This window comes from Quercus robur, chromosome 7, assembly GCF_932294415.1.
Source record: "Quercus robur chromosome 7, dhQueRobu3.1, whole genome shotgun sequence".
Lineage (NCBI taxonomy): Eukaryota > Viridiplantae > Streptophyta > Magnoliopsida > Fagales > Fagaceae > Quercus > Quercus robur.
The window spans coordinates 7012520-7025613 of record NC_065540.1 but is presented as its reverse complement, the minus strand read 5'-3'; the positions used below and the strand labels follow the sequence as shown (position 1 = coordinate 7025613).

The window sequence follows — 13094 nt, the reverse complement described above, 5'->3', positions numbered from 1 at the left end:
TTGATACCAGTTGAATTTATAAAATTTTATGTTTATCAACATAAAAGTTAAAATTCACATATTTTTTATAAGCCTACATATTAGTTTAAGTACATTAACCTATATATTAGATTAAATAAGATGTTTTTTAATAATTTTTTTTTCAATTTTTTATATTTTTTATTGTATCGGCTGAAACGCCAATACCAATCGATACACCTGAAATAAGCCGTTACAACCTAGTATTTTTTCTGGTACATTTTGTAAGAGTAACGGTACCTGTTTAATGGCCGATATGATATATTTCTCTGGTACGGTATTGACTTCCTTGATTGGCTTACCTTACAACTTCAAAAGTTGTACATAAATTAACGAGTTGTGAAAGTTGGCAAAAAATTCTACCAAATGATTTTTCAACTCTTTGAGAATCCATATTTATCCTCCAAATCTAGAATTGGTCTTTGCTATTCACATTAGATCTGACCTGGATTTCAGATATTAGATTTAGATCTGGGCAAAACATACATAATTGAAATTGAAACCAACCAATGTGTTAGATATAGATATGAAAGAATTGAATTGATTAGTTTCTTCTTAAACAGATCCAGGAATTGCAGTACTAAGCATTTAAAAAAAATTTTAATTTTTTTAATTTGATTTTAGAACGAACAATGGCATCACATATTGTTGGATACCCTTGCATGGACCTGAAGAAAGAGCTAAAGTTTGCATTGGAATCGTTCTGGGATGGAAAGAGCAGTTCTGAGGAATTGCAGAAGGTGAATGCAGATTTGAGGTCATCCATGGGTGTTTACAATTGGTAGAAAATAGTTTTTTAATTTGGTAAATAATGTTTCTCATGTGTAATTTTAGTTTGTAATTTTTTAATTAAAAATATGCCACATCATTAAAACAAAATGCCAAGTCATTGTTCCGTTTGCCACATAAATATCACCATTAATGGCAGTTAGTAAAAGGACCTATATTGCTCATTTTGAAAATTTAGGGAACCAATTGCGCACGCTTCAAACTTGAGAGATCAATTGCGCACACAGGGTAAATTTAAGGGACCAATATTGTAGTTTCGCCTTTTTTTGTGAGAAAGATATTTACCTAACTTAAACCATTAATATGGGATATTGCCTTATTTAATATATGTTTTTTTAGTAATAAATAGACGGTTCAGATTAGACACATATGGTACATAATTTTGTGTACCTTAGAATGACAAATAATATGATTACATCAAAGAATCAAAGAAAAAGATAAAAACTATCTGATTTGGTCCTAATTACGTTCTAAAGAAAAGGAAAAAAAGGAAGAAGAAAAGAATACATTTTTTTGTTTCCTAATTACAATCTAAGAAAAGAAATAAAAAATGATAAGAACTCAATCTATGAACTCGAGATTTGAATCCAGATGCTAGATTACAAAGATGGAAAGGTGTTAGACACCCATTCCATTCAATCCGTAGATTGGTCTATGTTATGTTATGCACTATTTCATCCAACATGTAATTATACATAAAAGAAATGAATTTAAATATGCTAATCATGTGATATTTACAGAAATTAATACCTAATCTCATGCATGACTATATAGTTATTTGCACCACAATGTTGATCACCATATCATCAGCAATCAAATACGGTATTCACGTTCATCCAAGAAAAATAAATAGAATAAAAAATAAATCTGCATGCACATCCTCTTTCAAATTCCACATATTTCGCTTGATTGTTGGAAGAAATTGCGTGTGTTGAATATGTATGAGGTTATAGTGTGTAGGATTTGAGACGATGATTGTAGATATGACGATTGTGCATGTGATAATGGTGATTGTGTATGTGGTGGGGAATGAAGGATAAGATTGTTGGGATTTTAAGGGGAGTGATTTTGCATAAAGCAACCTAATGTCTAACCCAAGCTTTCTAGAAATTTCCACAGCACCTTGTTATTCTGAAAATCCGAAGGGCAAATCCTAAAATCTAAATAAAAGCCACTATCATTTGATGAGGCGCTATTTATAGGGGTGAATGGATTGTATGGCTTAAATTTCCCACTTAACTTGTTTTAATCCTCATGCATGTTACTGAGTTAATTTTGAGTTGATATGATATGCCAAAAGCCGAATTTGACATGATGCTAGGCACAATCGACACTAGTGTCCTTGGAAATTTTGGCTCCAATTATGTAGCTCGCGCAATCTTAGCTTGATTTTCTGATTTTTTTAAAGGATAATTGCGAGTTTAAAAGCCACTTTTTAGCTACTTACTAATAAGATTCTTATCTTTATGATTATTAACTCTTAATTTAAAATAAGGCAACATAAAAAGCAAGTGAGTGGCATCATGTTAAAGATTCAGACTTGATCTCAATGTGTACAACATGAAAAGCAAGTGAGTGGCACGGAAAAGTTTCCTAGTCACGGTTTATATAACTCATAAGCACAACCACACTGCTCCTAAAAAAAGATAAAAATTCTCTTGCAGTATTCATTTGTAACGTTTTATTCAAATAATTATTTCATTGACACATACATACATGTGCCTTAGTACATGAAACTTATCAGCTTCTTATTACTATTTGAGGAGAAAGGAATGCATAATTCCTCTCCTTAATTTATGGACAGAAAGTGATAACGTAGTTGGGTGCACCAGAGCAAGTAAATGTGCTGTTCTGATCATCATAAGCATAGCTATAAGCTTGAGGACATTGGTTCTCAAAGAACCGAGAATAGTCTGTGGGTGGGCAAGTTTGTGGAGTGTTATTTGCACCAGTGCAACAATACTGTGGCTGATTGAAAGCTGTACAAGCACTCTTGCAAGCAATAACGCTCCCATCAGACCCTTTCACTTGCAGCTCTGCTGGGCAAGCCGCGTTAACATTGGCTGGACAGCTCGAGGCCTTACATTCGCCGGTTCCACCTTGTGTGGTTACTAAAACAGACAAGTTGAACCCATCTACAAGGCTAACATCATAAAAGTCCATTCCACCGTTGGCGGCTATGTTGATTTCTACCAAAGACGCTGGTGGAACTGCACCGTTACCATTGCATGAAACCTGACCAGAGCTACATTCTGCAGTAGCGCAACTGAACCTTCCCGAGCTGTCTGTGGAGCATAGGGTTCGGGCCCAAAACCGGCCCTTCCATGGAGCTTGAACATCTATTGCTGAGGATGCTGTAGATGCTAACTAAAACCCAGTAGTTGATAATTGAGGTTTTTGATCTGAAGTTAAGGTTCCTGGCCAGACGGTATATGGACAGTTGTTTGTGAAAGCTATTCTAGCAGAGTGGGCACCTGCATGCAACATATATAAACCAAAATCTGTGTCACTATTTCGAACATGAAAAACCTAACCCATATTGTAAGTGGCAAATAGAAGTAAGTGATGCAACGTTCGTAGATACACATACGTATCATGATTATTAACGTGTATTAGGGTATGTGAGCTTTAGGCCCACCTTGTTTATTTGTATAGTACACTTACTTGTACTACATACTCTGCCTCCTATATAAAGGCACTTATGTATATTCTATTACTTGAGAAATACAATACAATCATTCAGTATTTCTAACATGGTATCAAAGCCACTGCTCTAATTTTCTTGTGTCTTGTAGTCTTGTTTTGCCGGTATTTTCCGCTGCCTCATCTTCTGTGGTCAGTAAACCCTTTCAGTGCCATCTCCCAACTGCTCCGCCGCAGTTAGAGGTCCTCAGGGTTGAATCTCCACCGCCAGAAGCTCTTCCTCGCCGCCAAAACCACTGCCATCATCGGATTTGTCACCTCTGACCTCCGATTAGGACATAAGACCTATCATCGTGTAGATATTCAATCGATCTACATACCGCCGCCAAAAACATCCACATCTGACGATCCACGCGCCGCCACGCGCCGGTCAAAGTTTCTGCGAAGTTGATCCACGCGCCTCACACGCCACCAGGGTATCTCCGATCTTGTTGTCGTCGACACCATAAGAATCGTCCTTCTTCGATCTACATCATCGGAGAAGAAACGGCATCATCGGACAGGTCACGCACCGATAGAATCTTCGGTGAAGCTGGTCCACGCGCCTCACGCGCTGCACGTGCCACTGGCTTATTTGCTGACGTCATCCCTGCCACGTTAGCCCTAGCTGACGTCGCCTGCTTACGTCAGCCCTAACTGACGTCACCTACTTACGACAGTGCTTCATCATCTGCTGATGTCATCCCCTGTCAGCCTGCTGACGTCATCCTGTTGACTTTAACCAGGTTGACCGTTGACTTTTGACCAGAGTTGACTTTTTGCAGTCCAGGTACTCCTTACCCAGTTTTTCGCGTAGATTTCATTTTTACAGTCCATTTTTGCATATTTTGCTTCCAAATGAGAAATAAGGACAGGTCTTCTTCTTGTTGCAATAATCGTCGCCAACAATTCAGCAAACGTTTTTTGCAGTTTTTGCAAACGTTTTGGCCACAATATTGAGACTTGCTATCATTGCAACAAATCAGCTGTGTCAATTTCCGCTGCTACTGTTGCTAACACTGAGAGTGTCCAACCAATGGCTCCCATCTCTGCATAGTCTAAGTCTTCAGGACGCACTTTCACCATGTCCACAAATGACCTTAAAAATATCATCGTCAATGTCATTCGTATGGTTGGTAATGCATCTTATTCCTCTTCTCTCTCAGCTTTATCTGGTATGTCTCCTTCCTCTTGGCTTATGGATTCTGCTTGTTACAATCACATGACTCCTCACTCGTCCTTATTTTCTGAACTTAAACCTGCACCACACCCTCTTAATATTCACACAGCAAATGGTTCCACTATGTCTGGTCATAATATAGGTTCCGTTTCAACCTCTAGTCTCTCGGTTCCTGGTGTATTTAATGTTCCTGACCTTTCTTACAATTTATTTTCTGTGGGACAATTAGCTGAGTTAGGTTATCGCATTATCTTTGATTATTCTGGGTGCATTGTGCAGGATCCAAGGACAGGACAGGAGCTTGGGACCTGTCCTAGAGTTGGGCGTATGTTTCCCGTGGACAACCTTCGTCTTTCACTTGTTGCTCCTGTTTCTGTTATTGCAGCTACTACAATTTCTTCTACTCATTCCCTTGCACTTTGGCATACTCGACTTGGTCACGCATCTTCCTCTCGTGTACAACAATTAGCTTCTAGAGGTTTGTTAGGTTCAGTGTCTACAGAAAATTTTGATTGTGTTTCATGTCAGTTAGGAAAACAACCAGCTTTGTCTTTCAATTCTAGTGAATCAATATCCACTGATATCTTTGACCTTATTCATTTTGATGTTTGGGGGCCTTCCTCTGTCTTTAATATTGGTGGGTCTCGATATTTTGTTGTCTTTGTTGATAATTACTCTCGCTATAGCTGGATTTTTAATATGAAACACCGTTCTGAGTTATTGCAAGTATGTTCTAATTTTGCAAAAATGGTTGAAACTCAATTTTCCAAACGTATCAAAATTTTTCGATCTGATAATGCTTTTGAGTACACTCAATATACTTTCCAAGCTGTTTTGCATTCCTATGGCACTGTTCATCAACTAACTTGTCCAGGTACCTCTCAGCAAAATGGTAGAGCCGAACGAAAACTTCGTCATATTCTTGACACTGTTCGTGCTCTTCTTCTCTCTGCCAAAGTTCCTGCTCCTTTTTGGGATGAAGCTGCCCTTCATGCTGTTCATACTATTAATCGCATTCCAAGTCCTGTTATTCAAAATCAAACTCCATATGAGCGTCTTTTTGGGTCACCTCCAGACTATCACCGCATTCGCTCCTTCGGTTCTGCTTGTTTTGTTCTTCTTCAGCCACATGAGCATAACAAACTTGAGCCTAGGTCAAGGCTTTGTTGTTTTCTTGGCTATGGCGAAACTCAAAAGGGGTATCAGTGTTATGATCCTGTCTCTCATCATCTTCGTATCTCCCGCAATGTTGTCTTTTGGGAACATCGCTCCTTTGTCGAGCTCTCTCACTTCCGTGCCTCCCTATCTTCCTCCTCTGTTTTAGATCTTTTTCCAGATGAGGCACATATTCCTTCTGTAACTGCTCCTGATCCTCCTATAGTTGCTCCTGATCCTCCTATAGACTTCTCTATCCAACCACTAGATACCTTTGATCCCTTTCCTAGTTCACCCTTTAATGAACAGGTGGAAGATGCACAGGTTGAAGACGAGCTACCCAACCCTAAGCTTGGGTCCCCTGCTCCTGCTCCGCCTGAAGATCTTGCACAAGACATTCCACCTCGTCACTCAACTCGGGTAAGATCCATTCCTACACATTTACTTGATTATCATTGTTACACTACCCTTACTACACTGCATGAGCCTCACACCTATCGTGAGGCTTCCACTGACCCTTTATGGCAGATTGCAATGAAAGAGGAACTTGATGCATTATCTAAAAACCATAGTTGGGATTTGGTGACTCTCCCCACTAGGAAATCTGTGGTTGGTTGTAAATGGATCTACAAGATTAAGACTCGCTCTGATGGGTCCATTGAACGCTACAAAGCTCGTCTTGTTGCAAAAAGTTTTACACAGGAGTATGAGATTGATTATGAAGAGACCTTTACTCCGGTTGCTCGTATCTCATCTGTTCAAGCTCTCTTAGCTGTTGCTGCTGCCAGAAAATGGGACCTTTTTCAGATGGATGTCAAAAATGCATTCCTTAATGGGGATTTAAGTGAAGAAGTTTATATGCAACCTCCTCCTGGTCTCTCTATTGAATCAAATAAGGTTTGTTACCTTCGACGTGCTCTTTATGGCCTTAAACAAGCTCCACGAGCTTGGTTTGCCAAATTCAGCTCTACCATCTCTCGCTTAGGTTACATGGCCAGTCATTATGATTCTACCTTATTTCTTCGTCACACTGACAAAGGCACTATTTTACTTCTCCTGTATGTGGATGATATGATCATAACTGGTGATGACCTCAGTGGCATTCAAGAACTCAAGGATCTCAGTCAGCAATTTGAGATGAAAGATCTTGGATATCTCAGCTACTTCTTGGGTCTTGAAATCACTCATTCTACAGATGGACTTTATATTACTCAAGCCAAGTATGCCTCTGAACTCTTGTCTCGAGCTGGACTCACTGATAGCAAGACTGTTGACACTCCAGTTGAGCTTAATGCACATCTAACTCCGTCAGGGGGGAAACCGTTGTCTAATCCCTCTCTTTACAGACGCTTAGTTGGCAGCCTAGTTTATCTCACTGTCACTTGTCCAGACATTTCCTATGCTGTTCACCAGGTGAGTCAGTATCTGTCTGCTCCACGATCGACTCACTATGCTACTGTTCTGCGCATTCTTCGATACCTAAAGGGCACTCTCTTCTATGATCTTTTCTACTCTGCTCAGTCTCCTCTTGTACTCCGTGCATTTTCTGATGCTGATTGGGCAGGAGATCCCACTGATTGCAGGTCCACCACTGGTTATTGCTTTCTTCTTGGTTCTTCTCTGATTTCTTGGCGAAGCAAGAAACAAACTCATGTGGCCCGCTCCAGTACTGAAGCAGAATATCGTGCCCTTACTGATACCACATCTGTGCTCCTTTGGCTACAGTGGCTTCTCAAAGACTTAGGTATATCCATATCCTCTGCTACTCCTCTTTATTGTGATAACCAGAGTGTCATTCATATTGCTCACAATGATGTCTTCCATGAACGGACTAAACACATCAAGATTGATTGTCATTTTATCTGTTATCATCTTGTCCATGGTGCTCTCAAGCTGATCTCAGTTTCTTCTAAAGATCAACTTGCAGATATCTTCACCAAGTCACATCCTAAGGGACGTCTTCGCACTTTGGTTGACAACCTCAAGTTGGTCTCACATCCACCCTGAGTTTGAGGGGGGCTGTTAACGTGTATTAGGGTATGTGGGCTTTAGGCCCGCCTTGTTTACTTGTATAGCACACTTACTTGTACTACATACTCTGCCTCCTATATAAAGGCACTTATGTAGATTCTATTACTTGAGAAATACAATACAATTATTCAGTATTTCTAACAATAATGATGCATGGTTAATAATAATTCGACGGCTACAATTATAGGAACTACCATATTATTTTTTAACTATCGAAAGTAAATAAATAAGAGTCGTGATAAAAAGAATGTGTGTGAACTCTATGCCTTTGTGAGGTTTCATGACTTTATTTTGCACTTCCCATATGAAGAAGAATGGGGCAAAACTAACGTGTGATTCTTTTGGTGTATAGTAAGTGTCTATTTAGGAACAACATATTTAATTGAAATTTGAAATTTTTTGTTGAAAGTATGATAAATAAAGTTAAAAGTTGGAAGCAAAAATATGTTAAATAATAAAAAAAAGTTGACTTTTTCAGTCGATACCAAACGTAACCTAAACACTTTTAGAGGATTTAAAGAGAGAAAGAGAGAGAGAGAGAGTGAGAGAGAGAGTGATGCTGTAAATATTGATTAGTGAGGAGGCATACCAGATAGGAAAAAGAAGGCCAAGGTGAGGCCGAGTGCCAAAGTTTTCATCATTGTATGATATCGTTACTTTAAATTGGTGGTATATAAGAACTAACAAGTATGATGAATTTGAGTGTACGTGGTATGGTGGTGAATGGTGATACTCTGAAGAACTTGGTTGGCTATATATAGGCTTTTATACGCATGCAGTTGCGGAATTCAAGGCGGTCCATGCGGGGAAACTAGACTAAGATTTTTCTTCTTCTTCTTCTTCTTTATTATTATTATTAGTATTATTTTTCCTTTTTTTGTTGAGAGAAAGCTCGGACTTTTCAATGGGAATTATTATTGGCCTACTGGTGGTCGTTAACTCTTTCGTACGAAGTCAGGTCGCCATTACTGCGACTGTGTCATTATTTGTTAAGTAGGAGAAGCATGCAGCTGAGGAACTTCGTATATTTTACAACATCGGGTTGTCTAGAATGACTAATTAATATTGTTATGTTCGGTAGACTTTGTTTTGTATTCAATTTGACAACGTGGGAGGTTGAGGCGAGTAGTGGTAGTCTAGTTCTCTAATGACTTAAGTTTACGTGTAAGTTATGCTATACTAATTTGTCTGATTTCAACATGACTTTCCGTGCACGGTTTGGACTTTGAATTTTGAACCCGAGGCAGCCGGAAATGCTTATGAGAGTTCTGCAGATAATTTCAACGGTAAAACATTTTTGTTGTTCATATATTGAATAACTATATATGAACCCAAAAAAAAAAAAAAAAAGAATAACTATAAATGGGTACATTTGATTGGAAGAGTAAAAAAGTAAAATGATAGAAAATTAATGGGAGGATGGAAAAGTTGAAGGATAGAAAATATTTAGTTTTCCCTTGTGTGTGTTTGGTTGAAAAGGTGAAAAAGTGAGAAGGTGGAAAACTATTTTGTTTGGTTAAAAATAAAAATGGGAAGATAAAAAATGTAGTTTATATAAATTGAGTATTATACCTGTGGGGCCCAATAATTTGTGGGCCAGACCCATTTCTTCGTTGGGGTCCAAAGGCCTAACCCGAGGAAGGTGATGGCCCGGGTTTGGCAATACAAGTATAAAATAGCCTTGAGACACAGTCGAGGACGACTCAGTCCTCGGCATGTCCGAGGTCTCACAAGAAGAAAGGGCAAAAATGGTATAGAAACAACTTGGGAAAAAATCTAAAATATCTGTGCCAATAGAAAAGGGTATGTTGGAAAGTGTAACGACTGGGAAAAGCTGCCCTCACTGCTATTCAATACTCTGCACATGACAGAGTCATACTCTCTAGCTTTTTCAACCACCCCAACCACTCCGGGTACGGGCTGATGGGACAAGTATCAGTCTTGGAATGTAGATCCTACACGTGGATGAAGGATAAAAAAAAACACAGTCTAGTATAAAAGGGAAAGTAAGTAATTCATAGCGGTGGCTGGGAAAAATGGCCAAAAACTAGAGCCTTCCAGCCCGCCTCCAGGAGAAAGACTCCTAGGGCGAAAATGATATAGCCATGTATGAACACCACGAAAATACTCACCGCTTGGTGACCAATGCCTAACCTTTCAAACCCATGCTCTACAAATGATATTGTTTGGGCCTTTTTACGTGCGAGCCCATACTGTTACGGTTCGTTACGAATCGTGTCCTTACAATTGGCGCCGTCTGTGGGAAAGACTTGTGTGTTGGCATAGGCGGTAGGTCGAGAGAGTTCCCTTGTCATTTCTAACAGCTGGTTATAGAGTTCTAGTGTAAAGTTCCGCTAGGGGCTATGACTGTTGACTAGGGGCTACGCTTGGTAGCGTCAATCGCATGGATGGTTCTAAGGGCTTAGCCGAGGAGCTAATTCCCCTAAAGCCAAGGTCCCGCGCCAAAAGAAAAAAAAAAAAAAAAAAAAAAAAAAAAAAAAAAAAAAAAAAAAAAAAAAAAAAAAAAACTGAGTTTTGGACAGAACCAAGGTATTGTATGGTCATCGGACTCAAACCTATGGGGAAACCAACTACTTAGATGAGAAAACTGAGTTTTGGATAGAACCAAGGTATTGTATAGTTCTCGGACTCAAACCTATGGGGAAACCAACTACTTAGATGAGAAAACTGAGTTTTGGACAAAACCAAGGTATTGTATGGTCCTCGGACTCAAACCTATGGGGAAACCAACTACTTAGATGAGAAAACTGAGTTTTAGACAGAATCAAGTTATTGTATGGTCCTCAGACTCAAACCTATGGGGAAACCAACTACTTAGATGAGAAAACTGAGTTTTGGACAGAACCAAGGTATTGTATGGTCCTCGGACTCAAACCTATGGGGAAACCAACTACTTAGATGAGAAAACTGAGTTTTGGACAGAACCAAGGTATTGTATGGTCCTCAGACTCAAACCTATTAGGAAACCAACTACTTAGATGAGAAAACTGAGTTTTGGACAGAACCAAGGTATTGTATGGTCCTCGGACTCAAACCTATGGGGAAACCAACTACTTAGATGAGAAAACTGAGTTTTGAACAGAACCAAGGTATTGTATGGTCCTCGGACTCAAACCTATGGGGAAACCAACTACTTAGATGAGAAAACTGAGTTTTGGACAGAACCAAGGTATTGTATGGTCCTCGGACTCAAACCTATGGGGAAACCAACTACTTAGATGAGAAAACTGAGTTTTGGACAAAACCAAGGTATTGTATGGTCCTCGGACTCAAACCTATGGGGAAACCAACTACTTAGATGAGAAAACTGAGTTTTGGACAGAATCAAGTTATTGTATGGTGCTCGAACTCAAACCTATGGGGAAACCAACTACTTAGATGAGAAAACTGAGTTTTGGACAAAACCAAGGTATTGTATGGTCCTCGGACTCAAACCTATGGGGAAACCAACTACTTAGATGAGAAAACTGAGTTTTGGACAAAACTAAGGTATTGTATGGTCCTCGGACTCAAACCTATGGGGAAACCAACTACTTAGATGAGAAAACTGAGTTTTGGACAAAACTAATGTATTGTATGGTCCTCGAACTCAAACCTATGGGGAAACCAACTACTTAGATGAGAAAACTGAGTTTTGGACAAAACCAAGGTATTGTATGGTCTTCGGACTCAAACCTATGGGGAAACCAACTACTTAGATGAGAAAACTGAGTTTTGGACAAAACCAAGGTATTGTATGGTCCTCGGACTCAAACCTATGGGGAAACCAACTACTTAGATGAGAAAACTGAGTTTTGGACAGAATCAAGTTATTGTATGGTTCTCGGACTCAAACCTATGGGGAAACCAACTATTTAGATGAAAAACTGAGTTTTGGAAGAAAAACTGAGTTTCGTAAGGTCAGCTACTTAACAAAAATTTTAAGTTACTCAATCCTCGGCTCAGTTTCCATAAAAGGTTAAAGCTATTAAAGTTGTTAGGCAAATGGTGAAACGCCTTCCTACTCGGCAACCTATAGAGGCTGTTCATTCTTTGGTTATATGTCCTCGGATGACTACCTACTACACCTCCCCGAGTATTCAGCTGTCATCTCGGCTATTCCTGGGGTAAGTATTTCTTTTCCAGGTCGGCATTATAGTGCTGAACAACTCTATTAAATTCATAATAATATGATTTCCTTAGCAAGGGTTTCAACCCTAAGTGTCATTTGTTCAAATTGGCATTATTGTGCCAAACGTCTCTCATAAGTTCATAATAGTATCTTTTATCTTGGTAAGGGATTTTGGCCCTAAGTATTTCTTTTCCAGGTCGGCATTACCGTGCCAAACAATTTTATTAAGTTCATTATAAACATTATTGTCTCAGTAAAGGTTTCTGCCCTAAGTACCATTTGTTCAAGGCGGCGCTATCTTGCTAGATAATTCCAATAAGCACAAAGCAAGATCCTTTTACTAACTCGGATTTTGGCCCTAAGTATTTCTTTTCCAGGTCGGCATTACTCTGCCGAACAATTTTATTAAGTTCATTATAAACATTATTGTCTCAGTAAAGGTTTCTGCCCTAAGTACCATTTGTTCAAGACGGCACTATCATGCTAGATAATTCCAACAAGCACAGAGCAAGATCCTTTTATTAAACTAGGATTTCGGCCCTAAGCATCATTTATAGTATAAAAACAAAAAAGAAGTCCCAGGATAGTACATCTATTCATGGCACAACCATTTCAAAAAAAAAAGAAAGATAGGGTATATGAAATAAAGCAAAGACGTCTTTTATTAATATGAAGATGTGTTACAGCATACAATGAAGGGATTAAACAAGCCTACATAAAAAACAAGCTACAAAAACAATAAAAAAAAAAAAAAAAAAAAAAAAAAAAAAAAACAACAACAACAACAACAACAACAACAATATAACAAATGAACAGTCCGATGTCTTTTTAAAACTCGTCTCCGAAATCCTTCCAAACTCTGCCCCAGTAGCGCCCATATTGAGAGGAGGAACTTCTTCAGAAGAAGAGGGAGGAGATGAAGGGAAAGAAGGAGGAGAAGAAGATGGAGGAGATGAAGGGAAAGAAGGAGGAGAAGAAGAAGAAGAAGGAAAAGCGCTAGGATGGATCTGGCGGTGGAAAGAAGAAGAAAGAGAGGTAAAAGGAGGCATCAATGAACGAAGAGAGGAAGAAGCAGGGGCACTTAGTCCCTGCGTCAGTCCTGACTCC

General features: G+C 39.0%; 1 pseudogene; it reads right to left on the bottom strand.

Annotated features, from left to right (window-relative positions):
* Nucleotides 1-2450: 2450 nt before the first annotated feature.
* Nucleotides 2451-8665, bottom strand: LOC126691967 (thaumatin-like protein 1; annotated as a pseudogene).
* Between the last annotated feature and the right edge of the window lie 4429 nt (nucleotides 8666-13094).